This window comes from Podarcis muralis, chromosome 8 (assembly GCF_964188315.1).
Source record: "Podarcis muralis chromosome 8, rPodMur119.hap1.1, whole genome shotgun sequence".
NCBI lineage: Eukaryota > Metazoa > Chordata > Lepidosauria > Squamata > Lacertidae > Podarcis > Podarcis muralis.
This window is the reverse complement of record NC_135662.1, coordinates 64,740,998-64,753,513: the sequence shown is the minus strand read 5'-3', so window position 1 is coordinate 64,753,513 and position 12,516 is coordinate 64,740,998. Positions and strand designations below refer to the sequence as shown.

Below are 12,516 nucleotides of genomic sequence, written 5' to 3'. Positions count from 1 at the left end.
TTTGTCTGCCTTGGCTAATTTAAACCAGAACAAATAGCCTGTTGTTAATTTCAAATTCTGGAAGGCACACAGTGTTACTACCATTTGACACATAATGTAAATACCACAGGAGCCTGTCATTTAGAAGCTATCTTCGTGTACTCACCACAAGGTTGATAGCATTTTTTTTGGTCTGGGCGATTCAAGATTATCTTTGTGATCTTGTCCTCTGTAGTGACCAGAAGGGTTTCGTATTTGCCTTTACTTTGAGCAGAAGATCCCATTTCCTTGCTGGGAGAGTCACAAGTGGCCAGGCTCAATTGAGAATCCACATACAAGAGGCCAGCTCCGTTCTGTAGTCAGCAAAACATGATATGATTCAAAAGCCCAATAATACAAAGCAGAATTACCTCCTATGGACACATGGCTGCATTACATCTATATTCCACTTTTCTCTCTTCAAGAAGGGACACAAAAAATGGAACGTAATTATTTACTAGCAGATTTTAGTCCTGTTCATGTGTGTAGGGCATTTACATGTATCAACAGAATTGAGGCTGCACCTCTAGCTCCACCCTTGAAATTGGGTCTCTCAGCTGCCACTGCCCTGACTTTGATGTATTGAGAACTGAGATCTGAAAGGGGAACTACTCAACTGAGCACTGTTGACATGCACTGTTCCCTTTTCAAGCCTCCCTGCTCAATATGCAAAGGTAAGATGAAGTGAAATGAAGGCGGGAAATGGTGCAATGGCATGGGCAAATCTGTCAATTTCAGTTTCTCTTGGTTTTGAATTTTTGCAATCTTCAATACATCTCTCCACATTTCCACACCCATCTGCCATTTCTAAAGAAAGTCCTCATGGCAATTCTGTGGGATAACCAGACTAATGGAGCCAGCATGCTTGACTTTTATTAATGCATGAAAGGGTTAAAACCATAGAGTAAGCTTTCAAATAAATAATATAGAATGAGGAGATGATATTTAAAACATAATGGATATAGAATGTGCATACAATATACACACAAGCTCTACCACCTCTTTTTGTCTGATGAATGTTAGGGGCCATACAACAGTGATTTAAAAACAGTGCATCTCTACTGGATTATGTTTACCTGCAAAGAAACCAGAAATGGCTACCTTTTAAAGTGAAGGGCTTCTGGGAATCTTCCAGCGGGAAGGTAAACGGCGTTTCCGTGCGCTGCTCTGGTTCGCCAGAAGCAGCTTAGTCATGCTGGCCACATGACCCGGAAGCTGTACACTGGCGCCCTCGGCCAATAAAGTGAGATGAGTGGCGCAACCTCAGAGTCGGCCACGACTGGACCTAATGGTCAGGGGTCCCTTTACCTTTACCTTTACCTTTAAGGAGAATAGGGATCCTCTAACAACTGTCAGCACCCTTAACAATCAACAATTCCCAGGATCCTTTGTGAGAAGCCAGGACTGTTTAAAGTGGTATAAAACTCCTTTAAATGTACAGTGCAGATGGGGCCTTAGGTTCTAAGCACACGCTCAGCCCAAGAATTGGTTTTCTGTACTGAACTATGCTCACAATTACTATACTGGAAAATCAATTCTAGGTTTTCTTTGAAAAACCTATTTTTGTGTGTGAGAGTGGTGGGGTGCTTTTTGCTGTTGTTAAATTTTTAGGGTGGGATAAAAAAGTTTTTTGTTTTATATTATTTATTAAAAGATTAAAAAAAAATACACAACTACAAGTGCGCAGAGTAAGGTGAGACACAAATAATAAGAAAAAAAGAAAAGAAGTCATACCCACGTAGAAAACAAAACAGAACACCAACAAAAAAATTGAATACATTACCAAAAAAAGTAAAAAAAAAGTTACTGTAGTTAACCAACCCTCAATCTAATATGGTATTAATAAAAGTGAATTCCAAATATCATTGACTTTGTCCATGGCAAGTCTACGTTTGTATGCAACTTCTTCATGTGTAGTGAGTTTGGACATTGTTTCAATCCAATCGTTGAAGGAAGTTGCTTCTTTGTTATTATTAAATTTACCTTCTGTCTATTCTAGTTTTATGGTAAATTTATTCAGTGTTTATCAGTGTCCTGGTTTTCAGGTCAGAGAATGCATCCCTCTAGTTGACTCTAATCTTTTTATCGCCACTGGGAATTGGTGGGGATTCTAAACTGGCCAATCTTTAATATCCACTGGTTTTAAGCATAGTCATTGCTGGCCACATGACCCGGAAATATTGTCTGTGGACAAACGCCGGCTCCCTCAGCCAATAAAGCGAGATGAGCGCCGCAACCCCAGAGTCGTCCACGACTGGACTTAACTGTCAGGGGTCCCTTTACCTTTACCTTTAAGTATGGGATTTGATACTGACAAGGGACCAAGATTTAATAAATCATTCAGCACCTAGCACCCACTTACTCTACAAACACAAAGCAGACAGATTTTCTACTCTGTAGGAACAAAAGCCTGTCACAGATCATAGAGATATGTGGGAACTGTTTTGACAGCTGTAGGATTAATTTCCATTTAAACTCTAATGTGTGTTGCGAGGTGGTGGGGAGGTGCGTAGATAAAAAATAGGTATTTGGTGAAAGACCACTTCTGATTAATGTCTTTCTGCATTGGGGAAAATATTATCAGTGGATCTGAATCTAATGCAAACAAGGTCCATCTGGAGGGATTTTCTTTTGATAAGATTATGAGAAATGTAATTTCAGCGGGAATTGATTCCCCTCACGGACATGCATCTCAGTTAGTATGCCTCCTGACTGAATGTCTACCAATGGCTCATTATTGATCAGTTATTGCTACTTCTCCAAACAGCAGATTAGTTTCCCACATCTATAAAATAATACCATTTCTAGAGCAATCCTGAGAAGTAAGACCACAGAGTTCAATAGGTCTTACTCTCAGGTAAGAATGATAGCCAATGTTCTTTTTGTGTATTCTTTAAGTCTCTCCTGAGGTTCAAGAAAAATATTTGTATTTTATATTTTCTTTTCTACAATATTATTTTCTTTCGATATATTGCCTTTTATTACCTTTCTATAAAGGAGTGTTGATTTTACCGAGTTATATGTTAAAAACCTCTAATAAAATTCTATATATAAGAAAGGGAAAATATTTTTATTTTCCCCTATTATTTTACCAGTGTGGCAACCTGGAGTTGATATATCATATTTATTTTATCTATTTATTTCATAAAATTTATGTGCTGCTTGATTGTTGTTGTTGTTTTAAAAAACACCAAACCTCTCAAAGTGGTTTACAAAAACATAAAACAATAAAATCAAGGAAAAAGTACAACCATACTTTAAAACGCACAAAAGTTAAAATACCAAAACATATTGAAATTACCTCAACTTTCTAAGCAGTATTAAATTTTCCTCAGAGTTCACGGTTTACATAGGTATAGGTAAAGATAAATGGACCCCTGACCATTAGGTCCTGTCATGGCCGACTCTGGGGTTGCGGCACTCATCTCACTTTATTGGCCGAGGGCGCCGGCGTACAGCTTCCGGGTCATGTGGCCAGCATGACTAAGCCACTTCTGGCGAACCAGAGCAGCGCACGGAAATGCCGTTTACCTTCCCGCTGGAGCGGTACCTTTATTAGGCTTTAAGGTGCCACAAAAGTATACATTTACACAGTGCTTTTTTCTGGGGGGACACATACCCCTATGACCAGAAAATGGTGATTTTCTGGAGTCAAAATGAGAGCACCCCTGAACATTTTTTTGAAGAAAAAGAAAGGCACTGCATTTACAGCACCTTTGTTTTTTGTTTTTTTTTAAAGATATTTAAAGATATTTATTAAGGTTTTAGACAATAAAACAGACTTCACATTCACAACCAAAAAGAAAAAACACCATCACAATCAATAAAAAAAAAAAAAAAAAAAAGTACAATAAAAAACCCCCATACAGAATAGAAGAAAAAAGACATAAAAAAGGGGGGGGGGACATAAAAAACCAATTTCTTAGATATTATTTTCATAACCCTCCTTCCAGACTTCCTCACATCTCCCTTTTCTGTGTTCCCTTTTACAAAATCTTATTCAGCAATACTTCACCCTCTTTCAAATCTTATTTTGTATTATACATTTCAACTATTATGTCTCCAATTTTTCCCTTTATTATCAGTTATTTAAGTTTGACATAACCTTATTCTAACTTCACCTTTGTTCTTATTCTTTTTGCATACTCCTTTCAGCTATGTCACTAATGCCGTATTATCTTTATATCCTGCATCATTCTAACATTCATACAATTTACAATGCTTTTGCAAATAGTCTTTAAATTTCTTCCAGTCCTCGTCCACTAGCTCTTCTCCCAGGTCTCAGATTCTGCCAGTCATTTCTGCCAATTCCATATAGTCTATCAGTTGCGTCTGCCATTCTTCCAGAGTGGGCAAATCTTGTGTCTTCCAATGTTTTGCGATGAGTATTCTTGCTGCTGTTGCTGCATACATAAAGAAAGTTCTATCCTTCTTTGGCACCATTTGGCCAAAAGGAAGGCCTCTGGTTTCTTAGGGAAGGTATATTTAAATACCTTTTTCAATTCATTATAGATCATTTCCCAGAAAGCCTTAACCTTTCGGCACGTCCACCAAAGGTGAAAGAACGTTCCCTCAGTTTCTTTACATTTCCAACACTTATTATCTGGCAAGTGGTATATTTTTGCAAGCTTGACTGGGGTCATGTACCACCTGTATATCATTTTCATAATATTTTCTTTCAGGGCATTACATGCCGTGAATTTCACACCAGTGGTCCATAACCGTTCCCAGTCAGCAAACATAATATTATAACCGATGTCTTGGGCCCACTTTATCATAGCTGATTTGACCGTTTCATCCTGAGTGTTCCATTTCAACAGCAAGTTGTACATTCTTGACAGTACCTTAATTTTAGGTTCTAACAGTTCTGTCTCTAGTTTCGATTTTTCCACCTGGAAGCCTGTTTTTCCCCTCAGAGAATCCAGGGAGCTGTAGTTTGCCTCATTTTGTGAATCTTTGTACAGTGGTACCTCGGGTTAAGTACTTAATTCGTTCCGGAGGTCCGTACTTAACCTGAAACTGTTCTGTTTGCCTCTCACACACTTAAAATTCCCAGCAGCCCTGAACAAGCTACAGTGCCCATTATTCTTTGAGGGGAGGTGTTCTGAACGTGCTTCAAAATTACAGTGTGTGTGTACCCAGCCCTAGAGTTTGCCTTCTAAGATAATTGTGAGTTGTTGGTGTTGTTGTTTTTTTTAAAAAGGGGGGGTTCTCCAACTCAGATTACTTCTAAAATGAAAGAGTCTGGACTTGCCAAATTTACCACTTCAAAGCTATGAGAAATCAGGAATGATGTGAGAAATCAGCTATGAGAGATCAAGAAAGGGTAAAAACAAAACAAAACTGGCATGGGACATTTGCATTTGACAAACAGCTCAGTCAAGTGAGGTCCAGAATGGTTGATGAAACAAAAGTACAGCATGCAGAATTCTACCAGTTTGCTTTTATGGGTGCAGGCTTGATTTATAGATGATTTAATAGATCAAAAATGAATCAAGGAAGGGCTTTTCCATCAGAGTATAAAAACAATACCATTCATCTCCTCGCTGATGATCATAAGTAGCTTTCAAAAGGGCCCTGCTATCATCATTCATTGCCTCATAGGATACTTTTTAAATATTTAATTCACGGAATTCATTCATTGCGGGTAAAGGAACCTTTTGATATACGAGGTACCTGCATTTTAAAAACGACAACTTTGCTTTTAAAAAATTCAGAACTATATTTTATCCATTCAAGGGTTTATGTGGCTTCAATTTCTCATAAACAGACCAATAACGCAAGACTGTTTAAAACAGTCCTGTTTACCCAGGCATTTGATGGCTGAAATATAGTTCCTGGCAACCCTAAATCATAGGCTAGGAGGATGTGATTGTTTCTGTTTTTAGAATTTTTGCCATGGTAATGTTATTGATATGTTTGCTTCACTGTGCTCCTTTTGGAAGAAAAGTGGGACATGAAATGAAATAAATAAATAAATAAATAAATAATAATAATAATTGTTAAGTTGTGGTTGAACATATCAGACGACACAGCAATTCTTCAAACACCTCTTGTTTATTCACAGGCCAGAACAGAACTGAACTGAATGGTTCAGCCAGCCTGCTTATATAGAGCTCCAGTACAACGTAACTGTAACAACTTTCTGTAACTATCCAATCACTGAACGTCACTTTCGATCCTTTATTTGCATATGTGGACCTGAACTATATACAGTATCCCCCTGCTGGCCCAGGGTGAGAACTTCAGTACATAACAATAATAATATCAAATTATTTCAGGAGATGAACTAACCATGTGCTTTCATTTGCTTGGCTTTGTTTACTTCTTTCCGCATCTGCAAGGGTTGGGAGTAGCAGAGGGACTTTTTCTGGGCGGCTGGAAGCTGGAAGTCACATCCGTCTTCGAAGAGGGTTGACAAAGCTGTGTTAAGCAGAAGCAGCTTGCCATCTTGGGGGTAAAACCCATGCTTTTTTTTCTTTAAAAATGTTTAGGGGTGCTCTCATTTTGACTCAAGAAAACCACCATTTTATCATTCGAATCGGGGAAAATAAAGACGGTAAATGGACAAGAATACAAAGAACATGCTTTACCTCATATTACACAGCGGACACCTCACAGAAACTTCCACATTGGCATGAGGTTGTGTGCACTAACATCTTCCCGATCCCTCTGCTTGCTGTTGGTGTCCGCCATCATCTGAAGCTGCCATCTGAGGTGGGAACAACGAAACTGACCAATTGCTGGGCTAGATTCCAACTCCTACTTCACACATTAAACGTTCGCTTCCGACTGAGACTCAGGAAACGCTGTGACAGAAAATGAAGCCGCCATCGGGGGTAGCAATGGAACTGACGATTCACTGTGCTAGAGAAGAAACTGATTTATTTTTTAAAATTTGTTCCTTCTCTAGTTAGATTTACAAGATGTTTAGGGGTATGCGTACCCCCTGCGTCTACCCAGGAGAAAAAAGCACTGGGTGAAACCACTATGCTGGTTTTCCCCAGCAGGTGGGTCAACTCCCATCATCCCTTATCATTGGCTGGGAGCTGAAGTCCAAAAACACTTGGGGACGCAATGTTAGAGAACACCGCTGTAGATGAACTCCAAGCTTCTTTTGAACGCTATGATTTCGTTGTTCAATTTGGTTTAATCTGTGACATTCACAGCATTTTTTAAATTTATTTTTTTTACATACATGAGGAGGTGGTTATTTGTTATTCAAGTTATACCATTTACAGGGCAATCCTATGAATGTTTACCACTGTGTTCAGTCAGGACTTACTTCCTCATAAACGTGCTTAGTTAGGGTTGCAGCCCTAATTAATTTCTAAAATTGCTCTGTTCCTATTTTGTGCCTTAGCTATCTACAGCAGTGTTTCCCAACCGGTGTTCCGCGGCACACTAGTGTGCCGCGAGACGTTGCCTGGTGTGCCGTGGGAGGGAGGCGGGCGAGTCGGGCGGCGAGAGGCGGGGCGGCGGCGGCGAGGATCCGCGTCGAGCCAGGGGCGGCTCCGCGGTGGTGGTGCCGAGGTTTCTCTCTCCATTCTCCCCTCACACACACACACAGGAAACAACACAGGATCAGCTGACAGGACCCGGCCAATGGGGCGGCGGCGGGGCAGCGCGCGCAAAAGGGAGGAGCGCAAGACAGCGGACGAGGAGGAGGCCGGCATGTCCGGGCAGCAGCAGCAACAACAGCAGCAGCAACTCCCGGCGACGGCTCCTCAAGCCCCGGGCAACCCTACTCCCTCACCCGCCTCGGCCGCCCTCCTGCTCCACCCGCCGCCGCCTCCCCCGCCGCCGCCGGCCACCTCGGCCCCGCCGCCCCCTCCTCCGCCCGCTATCGCCACCACCACCACAACAGCCGCCGCCGCCTCAGCTGGGCCCATGCCTGCCGGGAGCGGCGGCGGCAGCAGCAGTAGCAGCGCCCCGGCGCCCTTCCCTCACGGTGGCGACCCGGCCCTGAACGAGCAGGAGAAGGAGCTCAAGCGGCGCCTCAAGCAGCTCTACCCGGCCGTGGACGAGCAGGAGACGCCGCTGCCGCGCTCCTGGAGCCCGAAGGACAAATTCAACTACATCGGCCTCTCGCAGAACAACCTGCGCGTCCACTACAAAGGTAGAGGGACGGAGGGAGGGCGAGGCCGAGGCCACCGCCATCCCCAGACCCCTCCGCCTCTTCCTCCGAAAGGCAGGCTGAGAAACTCCCAGGGAAGCTCTGAACGTCTCCCCCGAAACCGTCGGGAGGCTTCGGTTGTTGCCTTTCTCCGCTGAGGTCGGTGGACCCCGAGACTAGGCTTCCTTCCCGCACCCCGCTTTCCGAAGACCGCACACCAGTTGGGCCAGTACATATTCCCCTCCCGTGACTGGAGCGGAATAGCCCTTTCTCTTCTTCCCCAACCCTTGTCGTTGGAGGAGTCCCTCAGTCCCTCGCTTTGCTGCCTCCTCCTCCCCCCCCCAAAGCTTGGAGGTTCCCCGGCAAGGGGGAGGGAAAAAAATTGAAACTTACACTTTCGTGCGTCCCTCCCGGCGTGACGCTGCGCGCTGACGTCACGGGGCTGTAATGGTGGTGTGCCTCGAGATTTTTTTCATCAAACAAGTGTGCCTTTGCCCAAAAAAGGTTGGGAAACACTGATCTACAGCATACATGACGAGAGCAAAGTCACTATGGTCATTTTCAAAAATTATATCAACAGACCTCTGATGGCTTGATATTGCTGGTTTCACATATATCCAAAGACTCTGTTTACCTCAGAAATCTATTATTGGGTTCGTTGGTTACATTTCTAGGTTTCTCAGGAAAGGAGATCCATTCCACCACAGGGCAAAGGCAGTTGTTTAAAAAAGATGGTATTCTCCTGGGTCCTGATCTCTCACATGCATTTTGTATGTTGCAAATGGTTAACTAAATCTGTTTTGATTTTGCTATGTGAGTCTGTGCCAGGGACAGGATTATGCACTGAACATCCCATGCGATGTGGTGAATTTGGTTCTCTGTCCCAAATAAGGTGCCTCGGTGCTTCCAGACCAGCCGTTTGCAAAAACACCCCAAGATGCTGTGATATTGCTGGTGATAACGACCTCATTTTTGATGTATCATAAAGATTTAGATTCAGAACAGGAATTAATAGAGATTTAATTTGACAGCATCCTGAAATTGCCCATTAAAAGTGCTGATATGCTCAGCCTATTCCTGTCTAATTGTTCTTTGCAACTAAAAATCAGAGCTCATACATCTTCATTAATTATTTTTTTCTAAACACTTACCTCACTATTCCACCAACTTATTTTTGTCATAGATCAATAGGTACTCACTTCCTGAACATTTAATTGTCATCTGTAGCGTGTGTGAGAGTATTCACATATCCTTAATGTATTAATATCCTGTGGATCTTCTTCACAACAGCAGTTGCTTGTTCTGTTCATTGAGCATTTTAGTCAGGTCCTCCATTTTAAATACTGAGTCAATTTCATCTGGCTTCCATCCCCTCACATTCCTGCACTGCACTGACTTTGGTGGCTGAATCGCTTACCCAAGACTTCTTGTAAAACCAGTTGTAAAACCCTCCCAGTTTGCATGATATATCACTTTTAGTGCCATTACAGTCATACCTCGGGTTAAGAACATAATTCGTTCTGGAGGTGCGTTCTTAACCTGAAACTGTTCTTAACCTGAGGTACCACTTTAGCTAATGGGGCTTCCTGCTGCTGCTGTGCCGCCGTTGCGCGATTTCTGTTCTCATCCTGAAGCAAAGTTCTTAACCTGAAGCACTATTTCTGGGTTAGCGGAGTCTATAACCTGAAGCATCTGTAACCCGAGGTAGCACTGTATATGCAGAAGTTTGGAAATGTTTGCCATTTTGTTGTTCAACTGCATATCACCTTTCTCCCTCTTTTCACCACATCCTTTGTAGATCAATGTCTGTGGCTAGCACTTCAATATTTTTAAATTCTCAAAATCTGACATCAGAAAGGGCAGTCTTCAGAAACCAGCAGAGGAACCTTAAAGGGATCATTCTTGAGCTAAGGAACTTCAAGGGTCTGAATGACAACTTATCAAGAAATTCAATTCTATCACTTGTGGCCCAAATCAAGACAATGGCTTCATCTCCTTACATGTGTTAATTAGCTGATTTACACTAAGACATAATTTTTACATTTTGCAATTCATCTCCTTCTGACATCGCTGCTATACAATTGCCCTGTGGCCATGAGTATAAATAACACAACCTGCATCCAAGGAAGTGAATTCTGGACTGCCTTTCTTATTCTTTTAATGATGATCTTTTTTGTTGGTTTTGAATTATTTGGGAATAATTCATTCCTTGATGCTCTGTTTGTATTTATTTGCATAGCAGCACAAGTCACTATCTGAGGGTATTCTACAGGTCAGCAGAGCAGATTCACTGAGTAGTTTAACATCTTACATGGTCTTCAGCATGCTTTCCTTCAGCTGAGGAGGGTTGCAATTTCAAGGAGCACACCAGGAAAGAAAATGTAAAAATTAGACACTGCTAAAAAAAGGAAAACCCTTAATTTTAATTATTTGTTTTAATCTTAAATATTATTATGACATATAATTGTGAATTAATTCCAAACATTAAGGTGCATTAATAACATTCTCATATATGATATGCAAGTGCTTTTTTAAAAACAACAACAACAACAACAACAACAACAACAACAACAACAACAACAAATGAATCAAGCGGCCAGTTTGACAAAGTTACCATACAAGAAAAAAATCTGTGTGTTTTCCAGGTGGCTCCACATCTGAAATGGATTATAAAACAGATCTCTTATCTATAACCCTCCAAAAGCAGACTTTCACATCCCAACTTGCAGTTTGTTACCATTTAGCACCCTGATTATTTCATACTATTGCTGCCAATTGTTTTTATAGCTAGAGATCATAAAAAGGTGATATTCAATAGTGACAGGTTGGGGGACCCTTGGAGGGGCTGCAAGAAGGGGCTAGGAAAGGGAAGTCCTCTTGGAATTGTTGGTACCATGTTGGATTGCAACCACAGTCTTGATTCACAACTAAGGCCTAGGCCAGGAATAGCCAGTATGATGCCCTCCAGATGTTTTGAACCAAAACTCCCATAATTCCTGAGCATTAACCAAAGTGGCCATGGCTTATGGGAGTTGGAGTCCACAACATCGATAGAGCACCATGTTGGGTATCCCTGGCTTAGCCAAATCTTGGCTTAGCATGAGTGTGCAACCTCCTGGCTACTTTGCTCCTCTTCTGGCCCTGCTACTGTGGGCTAAGCCATGGTTTGGCTCACTGTGTCATCCACACTTGGACTTGTGGCTTGTCTCTTCTAGACAACTCACAAGTCGTACAACAAACCTTGACTAGAGCTTGCGATTCTTCTGGAACAAGTCAAAACACAAACCTGGATTTGAACAATAGCCCAAGCCAAACCATGGCTTAGCTCACAGCAGAGCAGCAGTAGCAGGACCAGGGGCAGAACAATGTGGTCAGAATCTCCCCTCTGGGAGCTCACACACTCATGCTTAAGCCATGGTTTATGTGAACTGAGTCACCGTCTGTTATAAGAACACTCCTTTCTAAACTGTTATTTAAAATTTCTTCTGCCCCTAGATCAATATAATGGCTAGAAAACTTATTTCCTTCTGGATGTAATGATCAGCTAGGTGAGATGCGTTCTCCTGTTGCTATTCATTTTTAACAGAGAATGAAAATTTATTAGACTATTTTTAGAAGAGTAGATTTACATTTTAATTGAGAACTTGCGATAGAATTTCACTGCTTTACAAAATGAGAAGTGGTACCAGATATCTAATGGTGAAATTCATTGAGACTTACCCTTGCATTCCAGTGACAATAATCGTACCCTAATTGAGTTGCCACTGCAAGTCACAATAATTTTTTTCTCACTATGGCAAAAAGTATAGTGTTTCATAAAAGCAAATGCTGTTGATTACATACAGTGGGTAGATATTTCTTTCCCCTCCTAGGGAGGAAAAATCCTGTTTAAAACAGAGTATATCAACCCCTCCCTGGCTGGAAAGCCCCATCTGCCAGTCTGTGTCTGGTTGGTTCATGAAATGTATTTATACATTTATGCTATATCATATATGAATAGAGTGGGGGACCGATTGCTGTCCAGATGTTGCTGGACTACAACTCCCATCATTCCTGACCACTGTCCACTGTTGAAGCAGGGAATTGGAGAGACCCCAAATCAGGTGTCTGCATTAACAGAGTGCTCTTACCTGGAAGGAGGGAAATGCTTGAAAGGCATGAAAATAGGCACTTCCCTCCCCCTTCCCATTAGTCCTCATCTAGTTTCCTTCTCCCCTCCCTTTAGACCTTCTCCTGTGAAGAGGGAGTGGTGGGTAGTTCAGAAGAACCACAGAAGAAGTCCCCACACTTTAGACCTTTACCTATGAAAAGGAGGGAGGCAGCAGAAGAGCCCAGGTAGGCTGAAAAGGACATCCCATGTCTGTGGCCAAGCAAAGTGCAGC

The 12,516-nt window shown here is 42.0% G+C and overlaps 1 pseudogene; it reads right to left on the bottom strand.

Moving 5' to 3' along the window:
• Nucleotides 1-263, bottom strand: part of LOC144328803 (enoyl-CoA delta isomerase 2-like) — a 30,021-nt pseudogene extending 29,758 nt beyond the window's left edge.
• Between the last annotated feature and the right edge of the window lie 12,253 nt (nt 264-12,516).